Here is a 15,382-nt window from a genome sequence, read left to right as displayed (position 1 = left end):
CACTTTCTTACCAATGCCAGGGCAACCAAAAAGCTTTTTATTTTTGTTTTAGTGATTTAGTAACATTTAAACTTTTCCTGAGTTTTTCTACCTGCTGACAACAATAGCATTCATCACAATGAGATTTCCAGTTCATATTTAAAAGAAGTTTTGTTGATTTCATTCTTTTGATCCCATTCTTTGTGGTATCATAACGTTTTGAAAATTTCTAGATGAGTGTACATTCTCTAAATCTGACAACATGAAAAGGAATACATATTTCAATGTTTTTTTTTTAGTTTATTCATCAGGATACTTTTTATTCCCAACCAAATATCCACAGACCCTGTAAATAAGATTCAAATTTTTGTAATGGATTTTCATCTAAAAATAATAAAACTTTTTGGATAGTTCTTGTGAATAGCCATCAAACTTAACCACATGCATTATGTAGTGTTTATATTCATGAAGTAAATTAAGCCAATAAATCAATAAAAAACTGCATATAAAGTAAAAGATTTTATTTAAAATTATCAGAAAAATTTAGTAAATTTTTTACATAAGGACATTTTTTATTTCACAAACGATATAAATGTTATCAATTTAGGACAATAGTTAGATATAAATTTTGAACAAGAAAAAAAATTGAGTGCTAAGATTTTTTATAAGTAATAAAAAGTTAAAAGATTGTAATAAGTAAAAGTAGAAAAACTTTTAAGTTTTACCGCTCAAAAAAAAAGTAAAATGACTTCCAAATTTGTAAACAAATCAAAGAAAAAGTTTTTTTAGGTAGATCCTCTTCAATTATAAAATAATATTCCCCTTTCATTTTACTTACTTCTTAATAAAATTAAGTTACCGAGACACTACTAACAGCCTAAAAGCTGGCTATCAACGTAGACAATTTTAAAAAACACGATAAGTAATTAAAAATTGGTCGCTAAGTAAAAATTCATTCCGTAACGAAGGAGTAGGTACAAACGGCGGGGCGGAGCGGATCAGCGGGGCGGATCATTCAAGTGACACGGCACTTCTAATAGTTAAATTTCTGCAAACGAGTTCAACCTGAACGAACATACTGCTAAGTTTTTTATGATTACTTTTTAATAAATGGCTGTGCCAGTTTTGACAGGTTGCATAAAGCACCTTAAAATAGAGGTTGTAGCAAATCTAATCGCCAAGAGCAATAATGAAGACAGAGCAACTGCACTTAACAATCCTAAGGCAGGCGAGGTTTATGTCATTCAAGTGAATGATGGAAAAGATTAGGCAGCAATATTTCAGTGCACTTGTATAGTATTTGTATTTTTTAAATATATTTGTATACTAAAATAGTATAATGTAGTAAATAGCATAGTTTTTGGATTATACTAGTAAAAATCAGTTACGATGCCTAAAGTAAAGTTAGACTTTAAACACATTTAAAGAAGTTATACCTGTAATCTACAATGTAGACTGTAGCCTACATGTAGTCTACAAGACTGTATATAGCTTTGTTTCTTTTAATATGTTTAAAGTAAAATCTAACTTTAATTAGGCATAGTTTATCGTTTACTTAAGGCTATGCTTCAGTAAAGCAAGATATCTTATTAATAAATATGAAAGGACTTCTAAATGTCATTTAATATTATATTGAATATTTTCAAGATGTCATTTAATATGCAACATTTTTTTGAAGCTAAAAATTGTTTTTCCTATTATAATTTATTTGAAGATTTATTTATTATTGTAAAATGGCTCCATAGCAAACTTACATGCTTGTCTCTAATTTATATTATGTCAGTGTAAGACATACTATAGAAAATAATCTACAGATTTTTAAATGACCTTTTTTATACATGCTGTTTAAAAGTATCTGTGTTATGATTTTAAAATGTGAGCACCAATGTGCTTTCATTGTACTTGCTTAAAAATAATCATAAATTATAACATTATAGTAACTGCTATATTATTAAAAATATTATTATAATTTAGTAGTAGTATATAAAACGTGTATTATTATTATAATTATAATTTATTAGTAGTATATATAATTTAGTAGTAGTATATATAATTTAGTAGTAGTATATAAAATATAATTTAGTAGTAGTATATAAAGTGAGTTTCTAATTCACTCGCTGTTAACACATAGCTATGTGTTAACAGCAAGTGAATTAGAAACTCACTTTAACAACTCACTTTTGATAATATAGGTATATACAAATAAAAAGAATAAAAAATTTAAACAAAAACTACTTAGAAGACTTAAGACCAAAAGTAATTTTTGTTTAAATTTTTTATACTTTTTGTTAGTATTAAAAATTTTTATTACTATTAAAACTCATTAAGTTAATTTTTTTAATGCTAAATACTTGTCTAATTTGCTCTTGAAACTGTTTACATTTGTTGACTTGTGGCAATGTTGGGGTGTTAGCCAGGAATAAATTTTATAATAAACAAGAAATATATCTATAATCCCGGTTCGAAGCCCTCATGTAACCCAAACATCTAGCCCTAAAATGGGTGAGACATATTTTCAAAGTTATAACTTTTTAAAACTTTTTTATAAAATTAAACTTATAATTTTACAATGAAAATAAAATTATAATATTTTTCCTTTTTTTTGATAGAGAATTATCTTTAACTCAGATAAGACTAAATTCGGGGAATCCTTATCGCAAAAATCTAGATCTTCCTATATTTATGAACAGTAATGTACTGAATGAGTCAATCTACCCTTTGTCTTCTAGGATCAAATCTTACTTCTGATCTTAACCATCTGCTAAGATTGTATCTCTTTACCATGCTTGCTACTTTATTACTCCTGATTCTATTCTTTATCTCTGTAAATCTCTATTAATTATAGTACCAAAAAAACATATAACTTACATCAATGAGGACTCAAAGGTATTATTAATTAGTATGATTAGTCAACAAAAAGTTCAATAACATTGTTGGTTTAACAATAAACACAGATTAATTACTACCTAGGTAGCAATAAATTTGTGTTTATTGCTGATAATAAAGTTAGATTAAGGTATTAGTTAACTTTATTATCAATCTTAATTAATTAACATATTGTCAATATCATTATTCAATTTATTTTAGATATTATTGCATATATGTTCAACATAAATATTATTTATTAATATGTTATTGTTCTAACTATATTATCAATCTAAATTTATTACTATATCAATCTTAATCGTTCCACTAGTACATCAAACTTTGCCATGTTTAAATTGACCAATTTGCTTGCTTAATTGTTTATTTTAAAATAAATATGTTTTATGACAAATGCCCTGATGTTACTATGTAGCTTAACATGAGTGCAGTTTTTGCCCTCATGCTATGCACATTTTGTGACATAAGAGCAGATTCGTAAGATGAGAACATTCTGTGTAACTTAATATTGTTACGCAGGCAAAATATTGTAACATGAGGGTAAAATTCGTAGCGCCAGAGCTAGGCAAATCGTAAAATGAGGCCAACTAAGATTGCTACTACTACTATACTACTACTACCACTACCACTACCACTACCACTACCACTACTACTACTACTACTACTACTACTACTACTACTACTACTACTACTACTACTACTACTACTACTACTACTACTAAAAAAAAAAAAAAAGAGGTATTGAATTTCGGAAACTTTAAACCCATTGGGAATTCTACAGTATACTCTGTTCCATATGGCTAATGATTAGGCTAGCTAACACCCTGAATATGTTCCATAAATTTTCTGTTTTGTTTATAAGGAATTCGTACCTCGGTATAAACTTGGTTTGTTCTCAGCTGTATTTTTTATTATTACCTCTGCATGTTTTGAACTTTGTTTGTTTGCTTATATTTTTGCTCTTTTTACTCAACAATTTTGGTTGTCCTGATTACTGTCACTTAATTTATATGATTTGAAGTTGTTCTCCATGTATAAAGCAATTCCAATAATTCCAGCAATTTCCACCTTTTTGCCTGCCATATCTATTTTTATTTTATACTGTGGAACCTACTAACTATACAATTGATGAGTTGTTAGACCATGCTCTTTTTAGTTCGCACAAAAGTTTAAATTCTCCTTATTTGTTGCCAAGTGATGTTGCATGTAAATATTGTCGTTGTTTATTGTATATGCAATGTATATGTGTGTGTATATATAAATATATATTATTATTATTATTTTTTAGACGATTGGCGGGCAGATGGGTATAGGTGGAAGCAAAATGGGTCCAGTAAAATTCCTCGGGCTTTGCCACTTTACACAAAGATCCATTTTGCCACAGTTACACCAACAGGAATTTCAAATGATTTCCAGAAGTTTGTGTACTGTGATCTGAGTCGGACAGATCTTGTTGTTATCCATTACATCGGTAACCACAACCTTGCAGTTTTAGTTCCTCATGGTAAATATATCTTGCATTTTGATAATGGTTTTTGTTTTTCTTTTAAAAGTTTTACGTAAATTTATTACTAAATAAAACCTACTTTAAATAAAATCTTTTAATAATATATTTAATTAAAATTCACGTTGTGTAGCCCCCTCTCTTTTTCATTCCAAACTTTGCCTGGTTCAGCCCCCCCCTTCCCCTGTTTTTATGACCTTCATACGTCAGTGTATGTACACATACACATATATGTGTGTGTGTGTGTGTGTCTGTGTACATGTATATATATTTTAGGTAATTCCAGAAAACCAATCAAGTTCTTACCAACAGCTTCTTCTGTGCGAGATGCTATTGCTGATTCCCACAGTTACAAGGACCTTCTTCTCGATCGCAAGGATAGCCAGATCCAATTTCAACCAAGAAATTCAAGACAGTTTAAGTACGTGCGTAGTGTAAAAGCCGCTAGTATGAAACTAGGCACTGAATCTTTTTTAACTTTACATGAACTGGCATATATGATTCCAGGCTTTGTGTGGTCCATATCCACTTATCCTGACTTAACGGTTTTGTTTGGAATGCAAAATTTAATCAGTCAACTTGTCATGTGCTCTCAAACTTTTTTTTCGTATGATACAACATTTAATTTAGGAGATTTTTATTTATCAATTCTAGTGGCTAAAATAAGTTGTTTTGTTGAGAAGCCTTGCATGCCTGTAGCATTTGTTTTACATGACAGGAAGTTTGATACTGTGCATAAAAGTTTCTTCAAATCTTTAAAAAAAAAATTACCAGTTCTAAATGAGGTTGTGATTGTAACAGACGGTGAGAGTGGGATTAGCAAAGCAATAAAAAAAGTATTACCAAAATGGAATCTGGTATCTTGCTCCAATCACATTTTGTCTGATATTGAGGTTTGGTTGAAAAAACACAGTGCTTCTCATGCAGAAATAATTGTTTACAAATCTCAAATGCAGGAACTTCTCAGATGTGAAAATGAGATCTGTTTAAAAGTTAAAATTGATACATTAAGACCTTCTTGGAGTGAAGCATTCTCTATTTACTTTTCTGACCACTTACACTCACGTATTTTAATATCTTACATTGGTCACCTCAGATTTGTTGGTTTAACAGATAATTTAATCACAAATAATGTATCGGAATCATTAAATGCCGTCATTAAAAAGTTTCAGGATTGGAAAGAAGCACCTGTTGATTCAATGGTTGTTGCAATGCATCGCCTTCAGACCTTCTATTTGACAGAAATTAAGCGGAGTTGTAGTGGTTTTGGACCCTACACTCTCATTGACAGCAGTCTCCTAATCAGTATGTCGCATTTAATATATAACAACTTGTTTGTTTAAAATCTTATTTTTAATTATTTTTTCCTTTTATTTTAGAATTATTTAGTAAATATTTACAAAAATGCAATATACTCACAACTTAATAATGATATTTTAAATTGAAAATTTAAATGTTTTAGATAACACAGATGGCATACCAAAAGTAGAGAGTCCAGAGCTTGTTATTGCAGAGCTGCAAGCAGCTGCCAATATACCAATGCAGCAACTCATACCTCCATCAATATGTGTGCTTTCTAACTCATTTAATGTTGTACATATTCCAAGTCTTAAAGTTTTTACAGTCTCTGCACCTGATGGAAATGCGCATGTTGTGAAGCTGTATCCAAAGGAAAACTGCACGTGTCCTTCTTCAACATTGTGTTGTCATATACTAGCTGTTAAACGCAGCATTGGAGTTGAATGCAATGAACGAAAAATCATAAATTTGACCAAATTGCGGCGTAACTCACGGTACATTAAATTACTTTGAGGGTCCTAATAAAAGAATAATCCTATTAAATGGGGAAATTTTAGGAAAATGAGTAAAGAATCTACAATATTATTCCACATAAGGCAGTCTAAATAAGGTCTGGATGAATGGGGTAAAAATTTAAATAAATATTTAATATTTGGCATCTCCGAGTACAATTTTAGTAGTTGAAAATATATATTCAAGTATAAATTCTAATCCTTGATGACATTTTGGGTTATACATGTTTCAAACAAATGTGATTTATCTTAATAACTAACTTGATTAAAAAGTAAGTGATCAAAGTCCTAGCTAATTATGAAGGTTTAGTGACCCTGGCAAAACTATAAGGTCACTAGGAGTTATAACCTGGAGCTCTGATATTATTTTTAATACATATAGTTGTCCTATACATCTTTAAATTTATAGTTATATAATAATTTATGTATGCAAACATATATATATATATATATATATATATATATATATATATATATATATATATATATATATATATATACATAAATGTTTGCATATATAAATAAATTATTACGTAATTATACAAGCATATGTAAATATATATATATATATATATTTATTTATTTATTTATTTATTTATTTATTTACATATGCTTGTATATGTTTATAGATATATAAGAGGAAGAGGTGACTTAAATTCTCAAATAATAGACCGATTTGTCTTTTGGGTTGTATCCCAGAAATAGGAATGCAATAAGGAAACATCTTATTTACAATAGGAATGTCAGTTTTTAAAATTTTTATTATTTTTAGTAAAAAAGGTGACAAAAAATCAGGCTGTAAGATGCCAAGAAAAGGCGATTTAAGTTTCATCCCTGCACCAGATGCAACTGTCAATCTTGACATGAGAAATTTAAATGATTTAAGTACGAATCAAAGTGTCGACTCAGTGTCTCAATCTTCGCATGTTGGTAACCTTTCCGCTCCAGCAAGTTTAAATACAGAGATTCCGTTATCTCAAAATGAAATGTAAATAACTTTATTTGTTTGCACTTTAAATTTTCAGGTGTTATCCATCTTTTTTTTTATCTTCTATTATAGTGTAAACAATGTTATCTACATTTCTACTATTCTATTATTTTATGTGTATTAAAAAGGGTGCAAAAGAGAGTGAAATTTGATGACAAATGTGTCTCAACGCCTGAAGATTCTCTATCGAATTTTCCATTTTTATCATCAGTTTTGAATTCAGATATGAAACCAACTACACTAGAAACTGCACTAGAAACACCTATTTTAATTTGTGATGATACAAATTCAATAGCTACTGCAGATGTGACATGGCTTCAATTTGAAAATTTGAATCTCACCAATGCTGATCGAAGCCTTATTTTAAATCCAATGGGGCTTCTCAATGATAAAGTTATTTTTGCAGCAATGTTATTATGTAAGCGCCAGTTTCCAGATATTAAAGGTCTTGAAGACCCGATTCTGTGCTTTGCTGGTCAATGTAATGCTTCTAGCAGGGCTTTTGTTCAAATTTTTAATGATTCAACAAAAGGACATTGGGTAACTGCCTCTAACCACCATTGTAAAGATAGTCAAATCAACATTTATTGTAGTCTGCAACTCATTCCTAGTAAAGACTGCATTTACTCAATTTCTAAATTTGCCTGCTTACAGTCTGTTGAAATAGAGCTTAACATAAGCAATATAGCCCGTCAGAAAGATCTTTTGTGTGGCTTTTATGCAATAGCAAATTGTGTTACTCTGTGTTTAGGAAAAGATCCTTGTAACTTTATATACAGGGAGGACTTGATGCGCCAACATTTGCTGACATGTCTTGAAAATTACAGAATAACACAGTTCCCTGTTGATAGCTATAGAACTGTTAGAAAAAATGTAGTTCGTACCTCAAAATACTCTTTGTATTGTGTGTGTCGTAGCATTTTTAAATCGACAGACTCAATGATTCAGTGTTTAAATTGTAAAGAATGGTTTCATTCTTCTTGTATAGGTCTAACCGAATCAATGTTTGCAGAGTACAAGGCAAATCTGCCCAAGGTTTACAAATGCATTAAATGTTTGTAGAAAACCTTTTCAGATTCTTTCAACTATTCTATATTTGTTAATGTAAATTTTAGTATAATAAAATAACTAGATGAAACTTTTACTAGAATGATTAGATGAGTTAGAATAGTTTTTAGAGTTATAATGGTGTTCAGAGTTATAACTGTGTTTAGAGTAAGAACAGTGTTTAGAGTTATATATGATAATGAATGTGAAAGGATGCGACAATGCTTAAAGGCAAGATCATCAGCAAATATAGCCACTTTAGATTTTTATTTAATTGTCCAGAAGATTATCGATATAGAAGAAAAAAGACATAATGCTGGACCAAGCATAAAAGGTTGTGACACCCCACAGGTCATTGGAAAAGAGAAAGAAATGGATATATATATATATATATATATATATATATATATATATATATATATATATATATATATATATGTTTAGTTATTTAGTTTTGCTTTAGTCATCCGAAGCTGGTAGAAACATATTTTACTGTTTATATATTTTATCATGTCATTTATCAATTTTACATATCTACTTTTTATAATATTATTTTTTTATTTCTTTAGTTCTACCGCGTTCTTCTATCTTGCATCAATACTTTGGTTTAGTTTGCCTACTGACAGTTTGTGACATGAAATTCCATTCAAAACAATTAAGATAAGAATAATTTTGTTTACGGGTAATATTTATAAAAGGTAAACTATAATGTTATTTCTATTTGGTTTTAATACATTGAGTTTTTTTTACACTGTCAAGTAACATTGTTTTTAAGCAATAAACATTCACTCTGGCCGATGACATCCAACCTATAGTTGTGTTCCACAGAGCATTATTGTATCATCACAAGGTAAATGTAACACGGTAAGCCTTGAGAAGCGTGATTATTTATTTTTATTATTTTTATGACTTCAAGTGCAAAAATGGCTCCTGACAATCTTGGATTGGAACTAAGAAAGAAAATTACTGGCGATTACGTAAGTGGAATGTCACAAAAAAGGTATTTGTGATAAATATTGCGTGAAAAAATGGACCGTATCAAGACTATGTTCCAAATATCGTTCTACGGGGAAGTTGGCAGCAGATAGCAAAGGTGGAAGACCGCGTTCCACCACTTCTAGAGAGGGTTCTATGATCGTCAAATCCGTCAAGAAGGATCCCTGGATATAATCAGTCGAGATACAAAAGCAATTAGAGCTGCCTGTATCGGACCGAACAATCAGACGACGTGCTGTTAAAGCCGGATTGTTTTATCGACGCCCTGCAAAGAAACCGCTGATTTCACTAAAAGACCAGAAGAAAAGACTCCTGTTTGCTACATCTCATATTGACTGGAATGTGCAGAAATGGCGAACTGTCCTGTTCAGTGATGAATCGAAGTTCAACCTCATTGGGAGCGATGGCATTTGCCGTGTACGTCGACCGACCGGAAAACGCCTCCATTTACGTTACTGTCATAAGACCTTGAAGCATGGTGGAGGCAATGTAATGGTCAGGGGGTGTTTTTCTGCTAACGGTCTAGGTCCAATACATCGAAACGATGGAATAATGGACCGTTTTATGTATAAAAATATCCTGAAAGATGTTATGTTACCTCATGCTGAATGGAATATGCCAACAAAATGGGTTTTTCAGCAAGACAACGAGCCGAAACACACTGCAAAAGTAGTCAAGCAGTGGTTTCAAGACAACTACCTATCGGTGATGGATTGGCCGCCTCAATATCCGGATCTCAACCCTATCGAGAACCTGTGGGAGATCGTCAACCGCAGAATTAATCGTGAAGGTGTTCGTAATAAGGATCAACTGTTTGAACAAATCCAAAAGGCCTGGGCAGCGATTCCACAAAGTTTCTTTGATCACCTGATCGAATCTATCCCTCGAAGATGCAAGGCTGTGATTGACAACAAAAGATTCGCCACGAAATATTGATAGCGAAATACAGCTTGGTAAATATTTTGTCGAGTTGCACTTGTTTTGTCCAGAAGGAAATCAACTTTTTTTAATACTTTTGATTAATTTATTAACTTTCGTGTACAAATAATGAACTTTGTGATAAATAAAACTTGAAGAACTTTGTCTCTAAAAAGTTACATAGTTATTTCTCTAAATTGAAAAAATGCAGCACTTTTATATAAAGAAAATAAATTAGCATTATTTGGTTGCAAATGTTTTGTCCAATACTGTAAATAAATGAAAAGATATCGCAACTGGAAAACAAGCAAAAACTATAAAAGCTCGAAAAAAAAAAAAGAAAGAATCTAGGATGTTGGAGTTTTTGTTAGAGGAAGAGATTTAAAGAGGATTTTAAGAGAAAAGAACTTTTAAGAGATTTAAAGAGGATTTTTAAGAGGAGAAAGAATTTTGTGATAAGAAGAGTATTTTGATGAATAAGCAGTTTAATAAGCAGTTAAATAAAAGAATTTCAAGTGACAATTTGTTTTCAAGCAATAAGCGTTCACTCTGGCCGATGACAACAGTAGGCGAATCACCTGATGTAAATCGGCGGATCACGTTTTTTTTTGTAGAACAATCATTAAACTTTACAGAGTTTCATTTAAACAATCAAAATATTAGAAAAATCACTTAATATAAATTGGCGGATCACTTTTTTTTTGGTAGAACAATCATTAAAATTGAAGGAGTTTGATTCAAATAATCAAAATATAAGGCGGATCACTTGATATAAGTCGGCAAATCACCTTGTTTTTTCGTAAAACAATGGTTAAAGTTGAAGGAGTTTGATTCAAATGATCAAAATGTTAGGCGGATCACTTGATATAAGTTGGCGGATCACCTTGTTTTTTCGTAAAACAATGGTTAAAATTGAAGGAGTTTGATTCAAATAATCAAAATGTTAGGCGGATCACTTGATATAAGTTGGCGGATCACCTTGTTTTTTCGTAAAACAATGGTTAAAATTGAAGGAGTTTGATTCAAATGATCAAAATATTAGGCGGATCACTTGATATAAGTCGGCGGATCACCTTGTTTTTTCGTAAAACAATGGTTAAAATTGAAGGAGTTTGATTCAAATGATCAAAATATTAGGCGGATCACTTGATATAAGTTGGCGGATCACCTTGTTTTTTCGTAAAACAATGGTTAAAATTGAAGGAGTTTGATTCAAATGATCAAAATATTAGGCGGATCACTTGATATAAGTCGGCGGATCACCTTGTTTTTTCGTAAAACAATGGTTAAAATTGAAGGAGTTTGATTCAAATGATCAAAATATTAGGCGGATCACTTGATATAAGTTGGCGGATCACCTTGTTTTTTCGTAAAACAATGGTTAAAATTGAAGGAGTTTGATTCAAATAATCAAAATGTTAGGCGGATCACTTGATATAAGTTGGCGGATCACTTGATACAAATTGGCGGATCACGTTGTTTTTTGAGTTCATTAAATTTATAAAACATTATAAACTTATATACTTTTTTTTTGTCGTTTAATAAAATTGTAATATGCAAATTCCTTCTAAATATTATATCGTTAGTGAATTTAAACTATATCTGAATTGTTTTTTTAAATGAATTATAACTCGCTTTAGTAACGTTTAAATGATCCGCCCCGCCGTTTGTACCATTTAAATGATCCGCCCCGCTGATCCGCTCCGCCCCGCCGTTTGTACCTACTCGTAAAGAAGTTCTAAAAGTTTCATGATCCAACTGCGCTTGCGCACAATAACCTGTCGCATATTAAAAGAGTTTGAACAACCGTGTTTTCCAATGATTACTAAAAGATATCATCTTCCCAACACATATATGAGATTAGAAAAAAATGTAAAATCAGTAAAAAAAACTTTGAAATATAAAAAAGTAGAGTAAAACTAATTTTTCAAAGTTTTTTTTAATTTGATGAAAACTTTGGTTTTCTTTAGATCTTAAGGTGGTAGAGCACAAAAAAGACACTTTTCATGAAAGATTTAAAAAATAGTTTTAAAAATATGCAGAAATGCTTCACTAAGAGAAATGAAATGTTTTTGCAAAAAAAAAAATTTGAAAAACTTTACCAAAAACCCATAATGGCGCAAAAACAGTGTAATTAAAGATCTAATTCTTATGTTTTCAAAACACGTTAACTTGAGTTAGACTTAAGAACCATTAATTAAACTTTGCAGATCTGTTAATGAACTTATTTTATTCCATTTAACAGATAGAATTTTAATTAGTCCTTTTATATGTAAAGATATGACCTATTTTTTAAGATAAGTTAAATTTAGTACGATTTACAAGCAGTTTAAAGAAGTTAAAACTAAAAATAATGAGTTTTAAAAACAATTAAATAAAATCTATCTGTCAAATGAATTCTAATGTTGTTAGGAATATGTCCTGAAAATTTCAGAACAAAAGCTTTATTCAATCAGAAAAAATCATGTTTTGAAATCTTGATAAAATATGAAAAACTCAACTTGCAGAAAAAACAAAAATAAGTACAAAATAAAGAAAAACAAAATTCTCAAAATTCAAATTTCTTTAAAAGCAAAGTTGATAAATAAACAATAAAAAGCATGATAGACACAACAAAAAGACAAATTAGCTTGCAATTTTGCTCAACGTATATAATAAACGAGGGTATGTTTGTGGTTGCTATGGCGTTGCTAAGGTAAATAATTTTGCAAATGTAGATTTTTAACACATTTCCAAAAATAGTTTCAGTTTCATACTAACATCAAAAGAAAGAGGATAAAATTTTAAATAAGATGAATGAAAAATTTTTTTTTTCATATTTTGATCAAATATTTGTATTTTAATTGTGCTCTACCACCTTAAAGAGTTTTTAAAAACTTAATTAGAACTCTCAAAATGCATCTCTTTCATCGCAATTTAACTTATAATATGCTTTTGGACAGTAGCAGGTTTTTTTTGTATTTTTAAAGGTTTATTGGTGAAGTTAAGAGAAGTAGAATATTAAAAAACCTGTTCACTGTGCCTCAATTTTCATTCAGAAAATAGAATTAAATACTTAATAAGCATTTGCATTACTCTCATATTTCACTGCAAATTTGGTTATCTTTTTATAATGATAATCAAGATATTTTCTTCTTAACACAATATATGGAACAGATGGGCTTATTAAATCTAACAAACAAAATACTAAACAAAATACTAAAAAAAAATACTAAAGTTACTACATAGCACAGAAATATTAAACAAGATTGAACTGATGAGCCGTCAGGTTTATATATATATATATATATATATATATATATATATATATATATATATATATATATATATATATATATATATATATATATATATATATATATATATATATATATATATATACTATTTTTCAGTCAAAAGAAATATACTTAATGAGTAGAAATTATATGAATTAAAACTTCTGATATCTTATTGAGTAACTATTTTGGTATTTTACAAATTTAATTTACATATTCAAGATAATTATTATAAAAAAAAAAAACAAACTGTTTTCCTATTGCCTTTTTTTGAATAAATTTTTGAAGATTTTGAAATTTTTTTAATTTTTTTGTAAATTGTATATTTTTATAAATTGTATAATTGTACGCTTTTAAAACTGTATTATTATTATTGAAATGGTACATAAATTACTGAAAATGAAAAATTTTCACTAGGATTTAAAAAATCATCACATGAACTTTACGCCATTTGTATCTGAGTGTAAAAACCCTTTGTTTATTTATGCTTTCTTAAGTTTTTGTTTGTTCTGGAATTTTTTTAACTGGTAGATTTTTTTATAGTACCAAATGCTACTTGCACAGTTTCAAACAACAATGTCTTCTAGCTGAAAAATGTTTTTAGCATAAAATAACTTTAAAAGACCTTTTGGAATCTTTGGAAATTTTTGAAAGATGAGGAAATTGTAACATTTGAATGAGGACGTTATTCAAATGATATTCGAAATAAGGACGCCAAAGGTCTATTAAAAATAAATCACCATATGCTTCATTCTCCTCAAATGTATCAAATGCTCTACAACAGAGTATAGCAACTACTCAAAAACCAATATTATCAACTGGAGAGTTAGTATTTGTTTTGTAAAGAGTTTTATTATTATAAATATCATTTTTTATGACCAAATTGTAGCACTAAGAAAACCTTCACTGCATAAAGTAAGTTTTTTTATTTTTTCCTTCAATTATCAAACTTTACTGTTCTAGAAGTGACTTAATCGATTTTCAGGATTTTCCATTACGTTTCGCCTTCTACTTGATACTCAGATATGTCACCTTTCGAAATTGAGTTTTTTAACTTTCCCTGTGGCGAATTTTCAACAAGAAATCAGTATAATAGCGCCCAGCGTTGTCAGTCTGTACCATCAATAAGCAAGAGAAATGTTAATGTACATCAACCACTAACTCCTCAATATCTGTATAGTGAAGACATTTTTGGTAAGCCTGCTCAAATGAAAGCAAGACGTAATTTAAGTTCTCTCTTCAACGAGTCGAGTATATACAATGATGATGTTTCACAATTCACACCGAGTATCAAAGAACGAGATGACGTTAATAACTGCTTCTTAAAGCAAATTGAAAAAACGAATGAAATAGCTTTAAGCGAATTGGAATATCAGATCAACAAACAACCAGCAAACGTTCTAAATGTCGATCTTAATCTTTCCACTCCGGACGATCTTTCTGATCTTGCATACAGTTTTGAAGATATTGGAGGGCAAGAACTTTTTGACAGTTTTCAACCTAGAGAGCGAATTTTCCAGAGTTAAGTGAGTTGAACAGTTTAAATAATGTTATTTAGAATGTTTTATGACAAACTTAAACTGTTTGCAATTTTCTGTTCTTAAATATCTATTTTCAATAGCAAATTTTTTTGTAATCACAAATGTTTATAAGAAGTGCATCTATATAAACAAGACGAAAGTATGGTTTGCAATCTTAACTATACTTAGTCACTTTTTATACGTTAACTGAACCTTTATGACTCAATAAAATTGCGCTAACGAAATATGATTTTCATTCTTTGAGGTAAATAGTAATATTCATGGAACTCATTGAAAGATATTTGTGCAATTATCATTTACACATCATTCTCAATGAGCTCCATTTCCAACCACTAGCTGGGAATCCTTTACATACTTTTGGTAACCTTTTATATTGTTTTTTTCTTTATCTTTGAGGAATGAATAGACGAAATCTTTTATACCTTTGTAAATTCACCCTT

At 29.7% G+C, this 15,382-nt stretch overlaps 1 pseudogene across 1 annotated transcript; it reads left to right on the top strand.

The window, feature by feature from the left end:
• The first annotated feature begins 969 nt into the window (after positions 1–969).
• On the top strand, positions 970–7,840 carry LOC149890277 (uncharacterized; annotated as a pseudogene). Its single transcript, XR_016452170.1, has 6 exons — positions 970–1,240; positions 4,148–4,366; positions 4,643–5,671; positions 5,829–6,159; positions 6,950–7,165; positions 7,294–7,840. The product of XR_016452170.1 is annotated as an uncharacterized LOC149890277 (transcript).
• The last annotated feature ends 7,542 nt before the right edge of the window (positions 7,841–15,382 follow it).

This window comes from Hydra viridissima, unplaced genomic scaffold, assembly GCF_058129835.1.
Source record: "Hydra viridissima isolate aposymbiotic clone 2 unplaced genomic scaffold, HvirCarnegie_v1 scaffold_4, whole genome shotgun sequence".
Taxonomy (NCBI): domain Eukaryota; kingdom Metazoa; phylum Cnidaria; class Hydrozoa; order Anthoathecata; family Hydridae; genus Hydra; species Hydra viridissima.
The sequence above is the reverse complement of the archived record's forward strand: the minus strand, read 5'-3'. Positions and strand labels throughout refer to the sequence as shown.